Below are 18662 nucleotides of genomic sequence, written 5' to 3' on the forward strand. Positions count from 1 at the left end.
GAACACCTGTATTATTATCAGACACATGATATCAGGAGTTTGATGTGAAGTGCGCCGGATGAGTCTGAAGCTGGAGTTGAGATGATGAGAGAGACAGATTTCTGGGTTCTCACACAACTGTCTGTTTGTTTTGGGGAAGCTGATATCATGTTTGTGTTGAATTCAAGCACAGAACAAAAGTTTCACAGTATATCTGCAAACACATATTTACAGAAGATGACTGACTCTGGGGAGCATCTGTATAGTGTCTTGCAGTCATTCTTCATAGTGTAAAGGCCTATGAGGGTTCTAAACATTGACCAATTTAAACTTTCACATGTGGCGGCAAAATGATATTCAGCTCCATTTGAGAAAAATGTGACACGGACACATTCTGAACGTCATGCTGAGTGTCATTTAGTATGAATAATACAGACAACATTACACTTAATAAATGCTGGACCCAATTAAAATGACAGAAACTTAAATCTTAAATCTCAAACCATTTCTTTGGTTGATGATGTTAACTTGTCATGGCTGTGATATAAACACAATTATCTACAATTATTTAAAAAATATATGCATGCCCTCAAACTGTATTTTAATCTGAATGAATTATGAGATCATCATTGAAATAGGAAATCATAGGACATAATGTAGCTAATAGTTCATTAGTGGAGACATTTTCATCAACCTCAGTGCTGTCTGTCATTATTTCCTATTAATGAGCTTAATTTCACGTGCAAGAGAAACAAGAGGAAAATACGATTCTTTCGGGAATAAAGCAGTAATATTAATCACTTTATAAACGGCGAAGAGATCTGTGATAGGGCGTGAAAGTGCGTAGTCTTCAAATTTACTATTTAAAGTGACCTCACTGTGGAAAAAGAAAGTGATGGGAGATATATACTGTATATATATATATATATATTAAGAGAATGTTTTAAAATATCGTTCTGGAAGACACCTCCTGGTCGTGTTTTGGGCAAATGCCTGCTTGAATCTTACCACTCTGAGGAGTTAAAATCTCTGAATCTCTAAACCCTCTGTAAGAATGTAGTTGTAAATTGTAGTCTGTTGAAACATTGCGAGTATTCGATATTCTTTAACAATGTCCCTTTAACCCCCTCCATCCCTCTTACTGTCCCATTCTGCTCATTTTATTTGATTTCATCATGATTGGCAAACTATTAAAGCTTCTAATCTCAAAAAACACAACAAAAAAGCACCCGATGTGAGGGATTTTCCTGCCCTCATGTGGCGAAAGACTGTATTGACTCTAAACCTTCAAACCTTACTCATAGCAGTATTAAATGTTGCTTATAATATTAGGAAACAACAACAACAACAACAACAAAAAAACGCTTAAAAAGCAATCCGTAGTTTCTGTGGTTAAAATAACCAAATACAAGTTATTCAGCAAATCATTAATCTTCATAAATACATAAAAGAGCACAAAGTAACCCCGATTCTCAACGGAAAACTTATAATAATGATTTTTAATTTGAGCTCTAGGATCTGATTTGGCGGTAAACGTCTTTATGGCTTTGCGCGATGACGTCACGAGAGAGAAGAGGACCCCGGTTATATCACGTGTGTGAGTAAATATCATATACATAAAACGAAGTGGGCCTTATGTAAACCAAACTTTTCACAATTTAATAATGATTTATATATATATATATATATATATCATGACATTGGAACAAATGGAGAACACTGAATAAGTTAACTTTATTTTTTTAAATAGTGTTTGTGGATTGTTCTTACAACAGTCATTTGAAAAGTCAACTTGTGTCGTGCTGAAACAAGAATTTATATCAGCAGGACTTCTGAGAAATGGAGACATCCGAGACGATACGAAGAGACTGACGCAGATGACTTTTCTTCAGCTGAACAGGTAGTTAACAAAGCGTCACATTGATTCATCCGCGCAGAGAAATAGTGCCGAAGAAGTCAAGTTGATTTCTCTAGCGCTTTTTTGTAGTAGAACGTCGTTTCAAATTCAGAAAACACGTCGTTAAACAGACAATAAAACAGACATAGTAATACAAATACAGATGTAGGGGAATAAAGGGAATGTATGTGAATATTTTCTCAGGTTTTCATATAGGACAGATGATCTCACACGATGTACAACTGTGATGTCTGTGTCCTCCAGAGGCCTTACATCTGATCTACATCAACATAAACACACAAGCACACACATGTACACACAAACTGTGTGTTTATTCACTGAAGTGTTTCAATGACATCACGTCTGAGCATACATGTGCCACAACAGTCAGAAGAGATTTAACATTATTTCAGATTTTGAACTCAAGAGAGAGTCTGTCGTGTGTGTGTGTGTGTGTGTGTGTGTGAGTGCGTGTGTGCGTGCGTGTGTGTGTTTTTATAAGTGAAGTGTGTGTGTTTATAAGTGAAGTGTGTGTGTGTGTGTGTGTGCTTATAAGTGAAGTGTGTGTGTGTTTATAAGTGAAGTGTGTGTGTGTGTGTGTGTGCTTATAAGTGAAGTGTGTGTGTGTTTATAAGTGAAGTGTGTGTGTGTGTTGGTACAGATGTGGGTTAGTAGTGTACTGTGTAGTGCTCTCAGACTGAAGTGTTGTACTGATGGTCTAGTGTAGTATGTACACTAAACTGATGCACTCTACAAATAACCTTCACTGTACGGTCATACATGCAGATACACACTCGAGAGCGTCTGAAGTACAACTTTTGTTTTCTTTCTCGACTTCTCTGTTGACATGACATCAGGTGTATGAGTCATGACCTTTGACCCTGTGCTTCTGTTTGTTTGGGTCACAGGCTCATGTCTGCACGTGCTTCCAGAACTTATGTGAAAATTGAAATATGACACAAATGAGAAGAGAAGTATTGATGTTTGAAGTATATGGTGAAGTTTCTTTAATGTTAATTCTTCACATGAGACGTGTTTTTCACCTGAACGTGTGTGAATGCACACAGGTCATGCTTGAGGAAGTGTGTAAACGTTTTCTCATCAACTCTCATGGTTACTGATATTCTCTCTCTCTCTCTGTGTGTGTGTGTGTGTCAGAACTGCATGTGAAAATAAAACACATTCATATTGAGGATTTGCTCAGAGCGACACATATATATTTCATATGCCCTCCAGTAGAGATTAAAATGAAACGGGAGTAAAGTGTCCTGCTGTCTGGATATTCTCTGTTTTAACACACCCTCACTTACTCAAAAATCACTTTGTGCTTGCTGTGTTCATACAGGTATTTTTAATTGTGAGAACAAGGTCTTTGTCTTCAGAACGAAAGTCACCAACTACAAAATAATATTTTAAAATCAAGAACAGAAGTGTCAGAGTAGCCATGTTTACCTGCAACCAAATAATCCACTTGCGATCGGATTGATGGCTTCATGTAAACACTTTAATCAATCCGCTTGAGGACGATACCATTGAAATTTCATGGGGTGGTGTAGACCGAAAGCAACCGATCAAGAGGAAAGAATGAAGCAGGTAAACGCTTGAATCAGAGTATTTACTCAATCGGATTTAAAAATACCTCGCGCACATGCGCAGTGCTGCGCATGTCTTAATTATCTAATGTTTGCGTCAAATACTGAAAATCACACAAAACTTACTACAAGGACATGTTTTATCCACGGAAATGTCACGCACTTTATTAAGGTAACGCTGAACATTCTACAGGGCTCGTGAGTTCTTTCATAACATTACATAAAGCAAACACAGAGCGCCGTGTTATTTGAAAACTTTGGTTTCTTTGCAAATGTGAAAATACTGACTATACTGACTTAAACATCCATCCAGAGACGAAGTTTGAAGTGAGATGTTAGACGCTGGACGCGGTGTTGCCAGGTCCCCTTACGTTTAAAGTACTTGGTCATTCGGGAACTTTTTTAACGGTTGTCGCGGTTGAAAGTGGAATAATGTTGTTCATCAGATGTTGATCATTGGGCTATGCGAGGTCATTTGAGAGTTTTGGGGTTGTTTTGAAGGGTCATTGGACTGGATTTGTTACGCGAATCTGGCAACCCTAGCTGTGCGCTTGCGCAGAAGTTCAGTTCGTAATATATATTTCATGGATATGAAACACATTTTTGAATCGTATTGCAACGTTTAGGGGACATGTAAACAGCACTTTCATAATCTGCAGTCAGATTGAATTCATTGGGATTGATGAAACTGGGTGCATGTAAACATCCAATGAAACACTTCATGTGTTGTGTGCCTCCAGTGACACTGTGCCAATTTATTCTTTGAGCAAATTAATTTAGATTTGATTGTAAAAATATTTGTGAAGTAGTTTTTAGATGACACTGAAATGATTAGATGATTTGAAAACATACAGATTCACTTTTAGCACAGTTGTGTTTGATTTAATGTTTCAAAGTACTGAAGAAGTTCACAGGATTGAGTCCTGACACATAACCATGTTTCACAGTAACAAATGAAATCTTTTTGCATGTGTTTCCTGTCTCATGTGCGCAGTCAACTGCTACAGAATACCCATAATGCACTCTGATACCCACACTTTTTTCATAAGTTATTATAAGTGAATGGAGATCTCTATCGGTGCGTGGGATATATCTTTCCAAAGGGTCCTGCTCATAACTGGCCACTTCAAAGGGCCCTTCGGAATGAAGGATTTCAAAAGGTACAGCCGACGGACACTTCGCGCCTTCATCATTCTTTGTGTGGCGACGGCGCCTCCTTAAGGCAATGGAATGATGACGCAGAAGGGCACTTCAAGAAACACTTGTTTGGTGCCCTACACCCTTCAACCCTTTGAAGCTCTCACTCGGGAGGGTAATCCCTTTGAAGGGCTTAGGGCATAGGGATGAGCCCTTCAAAATGGAACGCAGTCAATGTTGATCATAAATCATTGAAAGCGTTGACCTCTTCAATATGGCGGCACTGTTGACTCGTGATTCAGCAGCTGATGTGATGTGTGTTGTTATGGTAAATAAACCCAAGATATGTCATCGTCTGAGGTGTTTGTACAGAAGTTATTAAACTGGTTAAATGAAGAGAGAGATTTGAAGATGGATTGTTTGATATCTGCTGGATGTGGAGAGACAGATGTTTAGTGGAGTATATCTGTGCATCAAGTGAGGTCAAATGTGTTCTTTTTTTATGTACAGCTTTGAGGTTATAATGTTTTGTATTTCTGGTATGGTTTAATGAAGTATAAGAATGATAGAATATTGTATATTTTTGTGTGAGAATAACTGTTGTGAGCGCTGCCGCCACTGCAAAAACAGTGATTGAGCACAAACGAATGACACGACGCTGTTGAAATATTCACATGAGCCAAAGAACACACAACATGTGACACAAACAACAGCCATCATGTCATTTCACAAGCTCTTCTACCCATCATTTGACTTTTCATAATCAGAACGCCTTGTTACTGCGAGGGAAAGCAGAAAATCAGCCGTAACCCACCCGTCCACCCCCACCTGACAGCAGATATGAAAATAACCGAGCAAAACATAAATAGAAATCAGCAGGAGTTGCTTTAGGTAAACGTTGAGCTGACTGTGAAGACGACTGGAATGCTAAACAGCCCGTAAACAAACCGCCTCTATTCAATGTCAATGGCTGGAGTTAGAATGAATGAGAGATGGAAGAGGAGAAGCTACAGCGGGAGGACGAGGTGTGGACCCAGAGATAAACACCCGACCACAGCTCCACCCGACACCATAACAGACCCCGAGAAAAACTTCATAAAGTCATAAAACCAGTGTGGAGTTGACTGAAGGTCTTGAAGCGCTTCGGATACTGCTCACAAATCAATCTGAATGTTTGAACACCACAGCGGGTCAGAAAGATATGCTTACCACATGGGACGAGTAAAATAATCATGTGCTTTTTCACTTTAACAGAGAGGACGTCAGAAACTCACCTTCTGTTTGATTCTGTAAACAACACACACACACACACACACACACACGCACGCGCACGCACACGCACACGCACACGCACACGCACACGCACACACACACACACACACACACACACACATACTTGCATATGTGGTTTACGAGCACTCTCCATAGACGTAATGATTTTTATACCGAACAAACTGTATATTCTATTCCCTAACTCTAACCTCTAACCCTAACCCTAATATCACATAAAATCACACACACACGCACGCACGCACGCACACACACACACACATGTTGGGTTTCCATGTTTTATGGGGACATTCCATGGACACAATGGTTTTTATACTGTACAAACTGTATCTCATATTCCCTCCCCCTAACCCTAACAATCACACACAACTGTCTGCTCTTTTACATTTTCACAAAAGTTCATTCTGTATGATTTATAAGCTCGTTTCCTCATGGGGACAAAAAAATGTCCCAAAAACATTTTGTCCCCGTACCGTAGAGTTTACCCTTCCCACACATACACACACGCTACACCGTACCACCCTAATTTGTAGTGTTGTGATTCACTCATTGATTTGGTTCACGGATAATAAGTCTTTATGAAAGAATGTTTTGAGAATGTGTTTAGAAGCTCGCTGGCGTTGTTGTCAGTGATATGGTTGTGTTGTTCAGACGTGATCCCTCCTGTACGCTCATATAGAGAGGAAACAAAGGGGACAATCCCATCAAATATCTGGCGTCCTTTGGCTGATATTGACTTTATGTCAGACTGTCACTTGGCCTTTAGTTTGAGAGGAGCTCAGGGAGAGAGAAGGTCCTCCTCCACACATCCAAGTCTCACCTGCTCTCGTGTTGCTTTGAGATTCACTGAGAGAGAGCGTCACTGAAGAAAACCTTTCCTGTGGCTCAGTGGTTAGAGCACAGCGCTAGCAACGCCAAGGCCATGGGTTCGATCCAAGGGATTGCACATACAAAAAACAAATGTAGTATAACGCAATGTGAGTCGCTTTGGGTAAAAGCATCTGCCAAATATGTAAATGTGAATGTAAAAACATCGTGAGCTTTTCAGCCGCACGAGAAACTGAGAGACAGAAAGTACACAAGCGTAGAAAGTCAACGCTGCATCATTCAGCCAATCACGTGATTCCTAATGTCATTTCCTGGAGATTTGATGAAATGTTACATTATAAAAAATTGAGCTGTTACATAATCAGGACAAACAATTCAATGAAACAAAATGTTGTTTTCTGAGATCTTCCATTAAGCTCCATTAAGCATTATTCGGTCACTATTATGCTAATGTTATTTACAAAACAAGCAGAATAAACGACACAAGGATTTGGAGGATTGTCACAGGACTGTTCAGTTCATTTAATGGCAGAAGAGCTCTGTTCTGAAACCCACTCGACTGTCTTGTTGTCTACACTGTACACTACCCTTGTTAGGCAGCATTCTGATCTGTATGGAGCTTTATAAAAAACGGACTTGTTGAAACTAGAGAGATCTGATCGACTTCTGAACCATCAACATGATATTATATTGTTTACAGTGCATTCTGGGAAGTATACTGTATGTGGGTAGTTGACAAATATAGTCAAGTCAACTGACTTTTATAATATATAGCATAAGAGATTTGTATCTTCTTGTTCGTTTTTTTTTCTCAAATTTTGACTGTCACACATTTACACATTTGTATGTAGCTTTACTCTTAATCTTTGAGTCCTAAAAGGCAAATAAATGATGTTTAGTTGCTGTCTATGTAAGATCTCGTGGTTGTCATCATATGGGTTAGGGTTAGCAGTAGTTTATTATGTCTGAATTAGGCTCGTCCATCGCCTGTGGCATTATAAAGTGAGGTGCGTCTTCTTTATACAACGCAGATTGACTAGACAAGCGTCTTCTTTATACAGTTATAAAGCCAGGCGTGCTCTTTATACAGCGCGAGCTCCACAGTTATAAAGTCAGGCTAGTTTGATCTGCACAGTGTGAGGTTTTATGCCCATCAGCTTTCTTCGTATTTGTTTACAACGCGATTTGCAGCACCGACCCCGAGAAGCAAGTGTCACGTGACGAAAGTGAAACATTTGTTGGAATCACGATGCCGGTGTCATGAGGTATTGAGTCTCCCCTCGAATTCGATCCCCTTTAGGACCCCGAGGGATTCTATTGGCTGAAAGAACGTGTCTTTGGGTATTCTTCTAGCGCCTGATTGCAATTCTTACAAAATTACATTACGATTCATTTCACTAGAACTTTGCTAAAATTACCATTAACGTATTTTACATTAAGTGCTTGCTATGCTAGTATGTATATGAGGCTATAGGTAGTGAAATCAAAGAGATCTCGTTCTTACTGTTTTAGTTAGCTTACTATCAACAATAGAGGGTATGCAATGACGTCACTTTCCCACGTGAACACGCCGGGACACGCTCCCTTGAGTGGTAAAACTGAGGCAAAATGGCTGCGTTAAATAGGAGGAACGAAAAACGGGACTAAAACACGTAATTATTTGCTGAAACTACAAGCAGCTGGACTCGACGGTGATCCTTACGACTACATTATGACTTACAAAGGAATCGGGTGTTCTTAGACACTCAAATGTTGCGCGGAATTGAGTTTAATGATATTGTAACCATTCATTTTGCCCAGTGTTCACGTGGGAAAGTGACGACACGTGCTAACCCTCTATAGCATAGAAGTTGATTACTGACCTTAGTTCTTTCTTGCTAAAATAAACGACACTTGCTTAACTAAACAAAACAACAGTAAATCATAAAAACACCATCAATTACAACAATTTAAAAGATCAACCAAAATATCTGGACAATAACGCTTATGTAAAACATTGCAGATTGTTGTGCTTTTTTGTGAACGTTCGGCACGTGCTAGCGCTAGCTAACCACGTAGATTTTCTAGTTACATATTAATTATATAAGGATTAATTATGGAAGTGTTTCTGGACCAGTGTTTACATCTTGCAAAGAGGTCTTAGTATGACAATATTTTATTGTTTTTTTTTTCTTTTTAAACAATTGCTTGTATAAGACCATTTTATTATTATTGTATTATTATATACTGTACAAATTTTACTGTGTGTTTTGGTCTAAATTAGTAATACATGTCTGTAACAAAAAGTACTGTCACAGCAATCTTATCTTCAGTTTTGTTTAGTATATTTAGAGAAACACATTACATCGTGTTAGGCATTGTTGTGCTTACAATTTATTGTATTATGCAATACATGTGCAGTTAATTATAGTTAATACAAACATTGTTATATTTTCAGTAATTCATATTGTTATAATTATGGTGTTAATTATAATTATGTGGTCAATATTTCAAGCATGTTGATTGTGCACTTAATGTATTTAACATCATACAATACACTTAAAACACTGGCATTAATTCATTATTAAATATGTTACTTCAATTTGTCACAACAGTAAGAAATACAAAAGTAACTGTCAGCGTGGGACTGGGACGTCCCGAAGGGAAGTACAGCGTGACTGGTACTAAATTAATTAACAGATATTACATTTTTTACACAAAATCTAAAGCATCATGGACACTATAATTGTAAGAAATTTTAACTGCAGGTTGGAGTTAAACTCTGCAGGACACCTGCCCTCCAGGAACAGATTTGGGGACCCCTGCCTTTTAAGGGATAGTTCACACAAAAAAAGTAATCTTTACTCACACTCTTGCCATTTCAAAACAGTATGACTTCTTTCTTTCGCAGAACACAAAAGAAGATATTTTGAAGAAAGTGGCAAACCAAACAATGGAACAACAGAACAATGGCGTAACCAACATTCTTCAAAATATCTTCTTTTGTGTTCTGCAGAAGACAGAAAGTCATACAGGTTTGAACTGACAAAAATTATGACAGAATTTTCATTTTTGGGTGAACTATCCCTTTAAACATTGTTGCAGTCCAAAGGTAGGCAAAGGATTTCTGCAAAACATCAAAAGTATGTCAAAACTTGACATTTATAAACCTTTAAAAATATCAAATGAATAATGTCGGAGAACAAAAGAACAGCTTGAAGACTCAGAACTCACTTCTGTGGCTGTGTTGAATTGTTGGAGAATCTATCTGGTGATCTTAATGACACACTCCACAAGAAATGACATCTCGGCTCAAAGTTTACTGAACCCTTCGGTTCTTCTCAGTATCAGAATGCTGAGCTGTTTGGCAACAACAGAATAGGTCATGTAAATTTCACAACGCATAGTAATTATGTTATAGTAATATACAATAGTAATATATTTGTTGCAAAATAAATGTACCTCTGGAATCAGTTCATTAAAAACCACCTGAATGTTTTCTAGCAATTGTTCCTTCCTGCCCTCAAACAGAACATTGCTTATTTTTGCTACGAGGTCCTCCACATGCGCCGACAATGCAGGATGAAAAGTTAGGGCTACTGAGATGACCTTTCCAGCAATCTATACTATGCATATTTTTGAATTCCTCTAAAATGTTATAATACATACAGGGGCAGCCTGGACTAAAAAGTGGCCCTGGACATCTTTGCCAAGAGCAGCCAACCACACCCTCGCAACATACCACAACACACCAGCTCTGTCCATGTTCCAGGGACGGGGCACTCCATCCATTCGTCCTATCAGCGGCGCCACCCGGGAAGACTCCCGGTGCTCCAGATGAATATATACAAACCTGGATTTCGGAATCACTGACGAGAGAAACAATTCCTCCTCTTTTCACCTCCTCCACTGTCCTGTAGTTTGAAAATTACAACGGGAAAGCATTTTACTTGCATTGGCTTTTCAGGCCGTTTATAATGATGAGAACATATTAACACATAGGCCTTCCTCTTGTATGTCAAGTGCTGAATAGCATATGCTGGCAAATATGACGCGCGATACCTACGCAGGTGCCACAGATCATCTGTTTGGAGCTATGTCCACTTCTCCCTCACCTCCATTTCTGCTATCTAATGCAAAAAAGTTATTTCAGTAAATTATGTTTAATATGTAAGATAAAAAGGTAAAAACATTAATTTACTGTTGCTGAAACTTACCGTACAAACCAAAACCCCACAGTTGTTGAAGTCTGTCTGCATCCATTGTGCTGGGTAGTCGACAGACAAACAATTCTACAAACAAACTATATGTTCCCACTATTATATGCATGTTTCTTATTATTTTTCCTTTTAATGGTGGATGGCAACTTACTAAATGCATGTTTTTGTGTTATTGGTTGCAAAAATAAATAAATTATTGGATGCAAATAAAACAAAAACACATGGCAATTCGGTCTCCCGTAAGGACCCCAAGGAAGGAGACCGTCGCGGTGCCTGTCCACAAAACGCGACCGAGGCAGTTTTTCCACAAATTAAAGACACGCAAATGATAGAAATAACCAATAAAGGACCACGAGGCGAGATTAGAACTCGGGCCGCACCGGCGCCATATGTCGGCGCATGAACCACTCGACCACCTGGCTCCGACGCAACTCAATATTTAAGATGAAATACGTTGTTAAAGTATTAACGTCTTATTAAAAAAAAAAGATAGGATGGGATAGCAAACCAAATAGAGTGTTTATTTTAAATAAAAGATTAAAGATGCCATTTAAAGGCGGGGTGTCCGATTTCCGAATTACGTTTGTTTAGGAAAAGTCGGGCCGAGTACCAAAACAACCTTGTAGCCAATCAGCAGTAAGGAGCACAAGGCACAGGACAGACATTAGTGGAGCCGAGCGCTGACGAAAGCAACAGATGGGGGTAGGGGTGTGTTTGTTTTGGTGATTTAAACATCAACAAGGGCTAAGAGAAATCCCCGCCTTTAAGTTTAAGAACACCGATCATATCAAAATCTATAGCTTTTAGCCCACATTCTTCATTGTCTTTTATTTTTTAACATATATTTTATTAATGTATAATTTAAAACACAATAATGCACCAAATAATGTTAATGAACAACATCATATATAATATTAAAACACTGAAATGGACCGTTTTTGTGAATTACATACTTTTATTTAAGTTTTGCATGACTATTAAAACATGTCAAGCTGTTACAGGCGCGCAATGAATCTCGGGATAGCCGAGGCTGTGAAGGATACATTCGTTCTATCCCTAAAAACCCACAGAAATAAGGTGGCATTTTGGGGCTGCTTTTGAAGCAACCTTTGAATCGGGACAGTCCTACCGGCCTTCAGTCGCGCTGCTGTGACGCAATCGGTCTTAATGCAGCCTTCACAGCCCCCGAATTGGGACACAGCTACTGAGAGCAGAGAACGTAAACGTCGGTGGCAGCACCATGATTGAGAAGGTGGGAACAAAGTAATGGTGACCGTGGTTTATTACCTAGCGTCAGCCCCGACCCGATTCTCAAGCAGTGACGGCAAAATAATTAAGAGGCTAATGTACATAGCGGAAACCCGGATTATTCCTCAGATTTAATGATTTTTGTCGCCTTTCGTAGTGAGAGTGGTCCCCAGTGCCATCTGCGCGCCTGACCTCATGACACCGGCTCAACGTCGTCATGTCTATCAGCCATTGGCGATGGACCATGGCATTGTCTTATCGGCCCAACCCTGGTCTCAGTTAGCTTTTAGTCTTATATTTTAACAATATACGTTAATTTTAATGACATTTTTATGATGTGTTTCATTTTATTATTTGTAAATTTTTTACGATTATAATTTTAATATTGCTCTATCATGAATTTATTTAGGTTTTAGTATAGTTTTTATTTATTTACAGTAAACATTGTTAGTGTCGCAACTTAAACATATTTCACTTTATTGCTTAGGCAACATTTCTAATTTTAGATTAGTTTACAATTTAGAAAGAGTATATATGCCTACTGTATGTTTTATGTTGTTTCAGTTAACAGAAATGTAATAGTTAGAATTTTAGTTTTCGTGAACTAAAGTAACCCTGATACTAGTATTTGATTAACAAGGAATGTGAATTTAGAATATTGTTCTGTGACGGGCCATGCAAACTGTGTTTGACCTTGTGCATGTTTGCCATGTATATAAAAATGATTACTGTATTTGAATAATATTCATACTCAAAAAGGAATTCAAATCAAAAGGAACTTGAACTATTATTGTAAATCTTTGCACACATGAAATGCACACATGTCTGTGTTCTTCAGTCTATGATGATGATGATGATGATGATGAGCATGTTTATCCAGTAGTTTCCAGAGGCTGGTCTCTCACAGGCCGCTCCATTAAAACTGACGTGGGATCAGGTTTTCCCACAGGCTGAACCCGAACATCCATCTTTTCACTTTTAACAATGCCTTTTCCGGTGCTTGGGGTCCACAGAGATGTGAACGTGTGAAAGATGTGTCAGAGCGGTCGTACCACACAACCCAACCTGCTGCTGAGAGAGAAGACTCGCTCGCTGCTGTGAAAGTTCATTTCACCTGATCTGTTCACATCAACTGCACAAGACGTGTTATAAAGACGCACACGTGTGATAATTAGCAGATGGACTGACAGTCACGCTCTATTTTCAGCCGTTTGAGTCTTCTGTGGATCTCTTCAGCACGCCGTATATCACTATTACTGTGATGTAAATGACAGAATGTCTCTTAACTGCTCATCCGTCAGTAACTGTGAGGGTGTGTGAGCGGCCCGCTGGCCCGGAGCAGGTTTCTGGCCGCCGTTCGGAGGGAATTGAAGCCGCTCATTAAATTCCAGAAGCAGCAGGAGAGGATCCGTCTGCGCAGATGTTTCTCTCTGCATCCCTGTGAGGTGAACAAGCGTCTGCGCAGATGTTTCCAGAAAATAACAAAGATTGTGTTTGTGTTCGTCACAGATTCTGGTCAAACAGATGAAATGATGAAATGAGACAAGTTAAATTGAATTGATCCCGCCCGGACTCTTCCGGATTCAGTGATCTTCCCCAACATGACAACCCATAATCATGTCAGACTGATCTCTGTCGCTGCTTAAACAGACTACACAACAAATAAACATGCCTCATGAGTCTGTACTTCTCTACTCGAGCTCAATGGAAAAGCGTTCACATTGGTCAATAACAACACTTCAACACAAACCCAAACAGTGTTATAATGAGTCTCATGTCAGAAAGAAAAGTCATCTCATGATCTCAAATGTCTTCTTCCTGCGTCGGGACATTGAAGACATTGAGATGTGGAGGAAGAACTGAGAGCGAGTGTGTACTGTAGTGTAGTTATAATGTATGTGTGGACACGCGTGTTGGGAATTCTGCGTGAAGCCGGCGTCTGGGCTCTAATGGAGACATTGCAATGGAAAAGCGATTCTTTCTCAAGTGCCGCATCGTCGGAAAATGAGAACGAGCGGGAAGATGGAGAGGCAAAGAGCGGTGGGACAACTGATTATCGCGGCTCGCCGCAGCGTGGAAATGCATGACTTATCAGGCCAGATTGCATTGCCGACGCAAAACGCTCCAAACAAGACGGGCGCTCTCTTGTGAAAGCCGTTCCTCAGCATTATCGATGAATTCCTTCTGAGAACTGAATTACATTCGATCCAATTTGCAGCGGCACACACTTGAGGCTTCGGGTGGGAGAACACGCTGCTGATGCTGTTGAGGACGAGGTTCAGATGCAACTGATGCTGAAAGAAGAAAGTCCAGTGAAACGCTCTGGTTCTGTGTGCTGTGATGTAATGACACCCGCCGCTCATCTAAAGGAGAGAAACCACGAAAGGCCTTGGTTAAGTTCTGAACTAACTTGACTTGAGGGACTGAAGAAATGTCAATTCTTTCACTTCAGTGTTAAGAGCAGTTTGTTGTTTTGTAATGGAACGAGTTGTGAATAAGAATGAGTTTTTGGATAAATTGAATATTGGCCAGCTGTTGTTCATGTGGTCTGTCAGAGCGGGTGGGGGTTTGTAACCGATCGGCTCCGGTGGGGGCATCTATCGATCTCCAGATGTCTCGACCTTTACCTCTGGACCTCTGGAGGAGAAAGTCAATGACGTGCCACAGCGCACAGTCGAGCTTCAAACAGGTCAGCCGGAACTTCAGTAGCTCCATCAATATCATGATGATTTATTTCCTTCAGTCATCACATCGCTCATTTGCTTGAGGCGTATCACACACAGACCGTGAACTGGACCTTTAACAATCTTCATGTGTGTTCTTCTTCACACGTCTAACTTCTGCATCACATCACAATGAATCTCTTCACATATTTCATCCCCTTTATTCTTTTGAACTCGGGAGGCAAATGGAAGTGAATGTTGTGGAAAGGGCTTTAGGTCGGAGTTATTTATCTGTGATTTACTTATCAGAGTAAAAGTCATTAGACTCAACGCTGCTTCTCTATATGTGAAAACACATTTGAGGAGCGTGGAGTAATGCTTCCTCTGGCAGTCAAAATGGGCTGATCTCTTTAATGATGCTTCATGTGTTTCTAATGAGCTGCACAACACAATGCAGCTTGAACACACAAATCCCCATGCGTGTGTGCTGTCTTATTAATGCTCACGTTTACAGGATCGGTCAAGCCTTCATATGTTACTCTATGTCAGTGGTGGCGTTTCACCAAAATGGCAACTGGCCATACAACAACGACGTAACGCAAACATAAATGACACCACATCATATCTAAACAAAACGTGTCCACGAAACTGAGAGAATGCACGAACATGCACAGAGACTTATAACAAACGCAATTGCCCCACATTCACTCTCATTCTACCGCTTGGAAGTAAAATGATACGTGGTGTTATAACTCCGACTGCTTTATTCTTCAAGAAGAAACTCATATTCAGTCAGGATGCCTTGAGGGCGAGTAAAACACGGGGACATTTTGATTCAAGCCTGAAGTACCGCTTCCGCTCGAGTCCAAGTTGCGGACTCGAGTTTCCATCTCTGGGGGATAATAAGGACCTCCCCACTACCCCTTACCTTACCATACACTTTATTATTAAACACCTGAAAATAAATGCCTGATATGTGATGTGAAATCTGATGTCACGAGGGGAGGTGCTGATGTCACGAGGAGAGGTGCTGATGTCACGAGGGGAGGTGCTGATGTCACGAGGGGAGGTGCTGATGTTATGAGGGGAGGTGCTGATGTTATGAGGGGAGGTGCTGATGTCACGAGGGGAGGTGCTGATGTCACGAGGGGAGGTGCTGATGTCACGAGGGGAGGTGCTGATGTTATGAGGGGAGGTGCTGATGTTATGAGGGGAGGTGCTGATGTCACGAGGGGAGGTGCTGATGTCACGAGGGGAGGTGCTGATGTCACGAGGGGAGGTGCTGATGTTATGAGGGGAGGTGCTGATGTTATGAGGGGAGGTGCTGATGTCACGAGGGGAGGTGCTGATGTCACGAGGGGAGGTGCTGATGTCACGAGGGGAGGTGCTGATGTTATGAGGGGAGGTGCTGATGTTATGAGGGGAGGTGCTGATGTCACGAGGGGAGGTGCTGATGTCACGAGGGGAGGTGCTGATGTCACGAGGGGAGGTGCTGATGTTATGAGGGGAGGTGCTGATGTTATGAGGGGAGGTGCTGATGTCACGAGGGGAGGTGCTGATGTCACGAGGGGAGGTGCTGATGTCACGAGGGGAGGTGCTGATGTTATGAGGGGAGGTGCTGATGTTATGAGGGGAGGTGCTGATGTCACGAGGGGAGGTGCTGATGTCACGAGGGGAGGTGCTGATGTCACGAGGGGAGGTGCTGATGTTATGAGGGGAGGTGCTGATGTTATGAGGGGAGGTGCTGATGTCACGAGGGGAGGTGCTGATGTCACGAGGGGAGGTGCTGATGTCACGAGGGGAGGTGCTGATGTTATGAGGGGAGGTGCTGATGTTATGAGGGGAGGTGCTGATGTCACGAGGGGAGGTGCTGATGTCACGAGGGGAGGTGCTGATGTCACGAGGGGAGGTGCTGATGTTATGAGGGGAGGTGCTGATGTTATGAGGGGAGGTGCTGATGTCACGAGGGGAGGTGCTGATGTCACGAGGGGAGGTGCTGATGTCACGAGGGGAGGTGCTGATGTTATGAGGGGAGGTGCTGATGTTATGAGGGGAGGTGCTGATGTCACGAGGGGAGGTGCTGATGTCACGAGGGGAGGTGCTGATGTCACGAGGGGAGGTGCTGATGTTATGAGGGGAGGTGCTGATGTTATGAGGGGAGGTGCTGATGTCACGAGGGGAGGTGCTGATGTCACGAGGGGAGGTGCTGATGTCACGAGGGGAGGTGCTGATGTTATGAGGGGAGGTGCTGATGTTATGAGGGGAGGTGCTGATGTCACGAGGGGAGGTGCTGATGTCACGAGGGGAGGTGCTGATGTCACGAGGGGAGGTGCTGATGTTATGAGGGGAGGTGCTGATGTTATGAGGGGAGGTGCTGATGTCACGAGGGGAGGTGCTGATGTCACGAGGGGAGGTGCTGATGTCACGAGGGGAGGTGCTGATGTTATGAGGGGAGGTGCTGATGTTATGAGGGGAGGTGCTGATGTCACGAGGGGAGGTGCTGATGTCACGAGGGGAGGTGCTGATGTCACGAGGGGAGGTGCTGATGTTATGAGGGGAGGTGCTGATGTTATGAGGGGAGGTGCTGATGTCACGAGGGGAGGTGCTGATGTCACGAGGGGAGGTGCTGATGTCACGAGGGGAGGTGCTGATGTTATGAGGGGAGGTGCTGATGTTATGAGGGGAGGTGCTGATGTCACGAGGGGAGGTGCTGATGTCACGAGGGGAGGTGCTGATGTCACGAGGGGAGGTGCTGATGTTATGAGGGGAGGTGCTGATGTTATGAGGGGAGGTGCTGATGTCACGAGGGGAGGTGCTGATGTCACGAGGGGAGGTGCTGATGTCACGAGGGGAGGTGCTGATGTTATGAGGGGAGGTGCTGATGTTATGAGGGGAGGTGCTGATGTCACGAGGGGAGGTGCTGATGTCACGAGGGGAGGTGCTGATGTCACGAGGGGAGGTGCTGATGTTATGAGGGGAGGTGCTGATGTTATGAGGGGAGGTGCTGATGTCACGAGGGGAGGTGCTGATGTCACGAGGGGAGGTGCTGATGTCACGAGGGGAGGTGCTGATGTTATGAGGGGAGGTGCTGATGTTATGAGGGGAGGTGCTGATGTCACGAGGGGAGGTGCTGATGTCACGAGGGGAGGTGCTGATGTCACGAGGGGAGGTGCTGATGTTATGAGGGGAGGTGCTGATGTTATGAGGGGAGGTGCTGATGTCACGAGGGGAGGTGCTGATGTCACGAGGGGAGGTGCTGATGTCACGAGGGGAGGTGCTGATGTTATGAGGGGAGGTGCTGATGTTATGAGGGGAGGTGCTGATGTCACGAGGGGAGGTGCTGATGTCACGAGGGGAGGTGCTGATGTCACGAGGGGAGGTGCTGATGTTATGAGGGGAGGTGCTGATGTTATGAGGGGAGGTGCTGATGTCACGAGGGGAGGTGCTGATGTCACGAGGGGAGGTGCTGATGTTATGAGGGGAGGTGCTGATGTCACGAGGGGAGGTGCTGATGTCACGAGGGGAGGTGCTGATGTTACGAGGGGAGGTGCTGATGTCACGAGGCATTCATGCACTGAACTGCACGAGGGCGAGTACATAATGAGACGGGACGGATGGGCCGCTGGCGCTGTCGACTGTCACGTGGGTCGTGATGAATGAATTCTGCTGGCGGCTTATGAAGGTCCAGTAATATCTGAGGGCATACGTCAGGGTCCAGGCATCCGTTCAACTCTTCTGTGAGGTTCCTCTGTGGCCTTTAATCCCTTCATTCTGGACTGGAGAAAGACACTGCAGTCAGTTTTATTCACCAGACCGTCTGACAATGGAA

The sequence above is a fragment of the Triplophysa rosa genome, linkage group LG2 (genome assembly GCF_024868665.1).
Source record: "Triplophysa rosa linkage group LG2, Trosa_1v2, whole genome shotgun sequence".
Classification (NCBI taxonomy): domain Eukaryota; kingdom Metazoa; phylum Chordata; class Actinopteri; order Cypriniformes; family Nemacheilidae; genus Triplophysa; species Triplophysa rosa.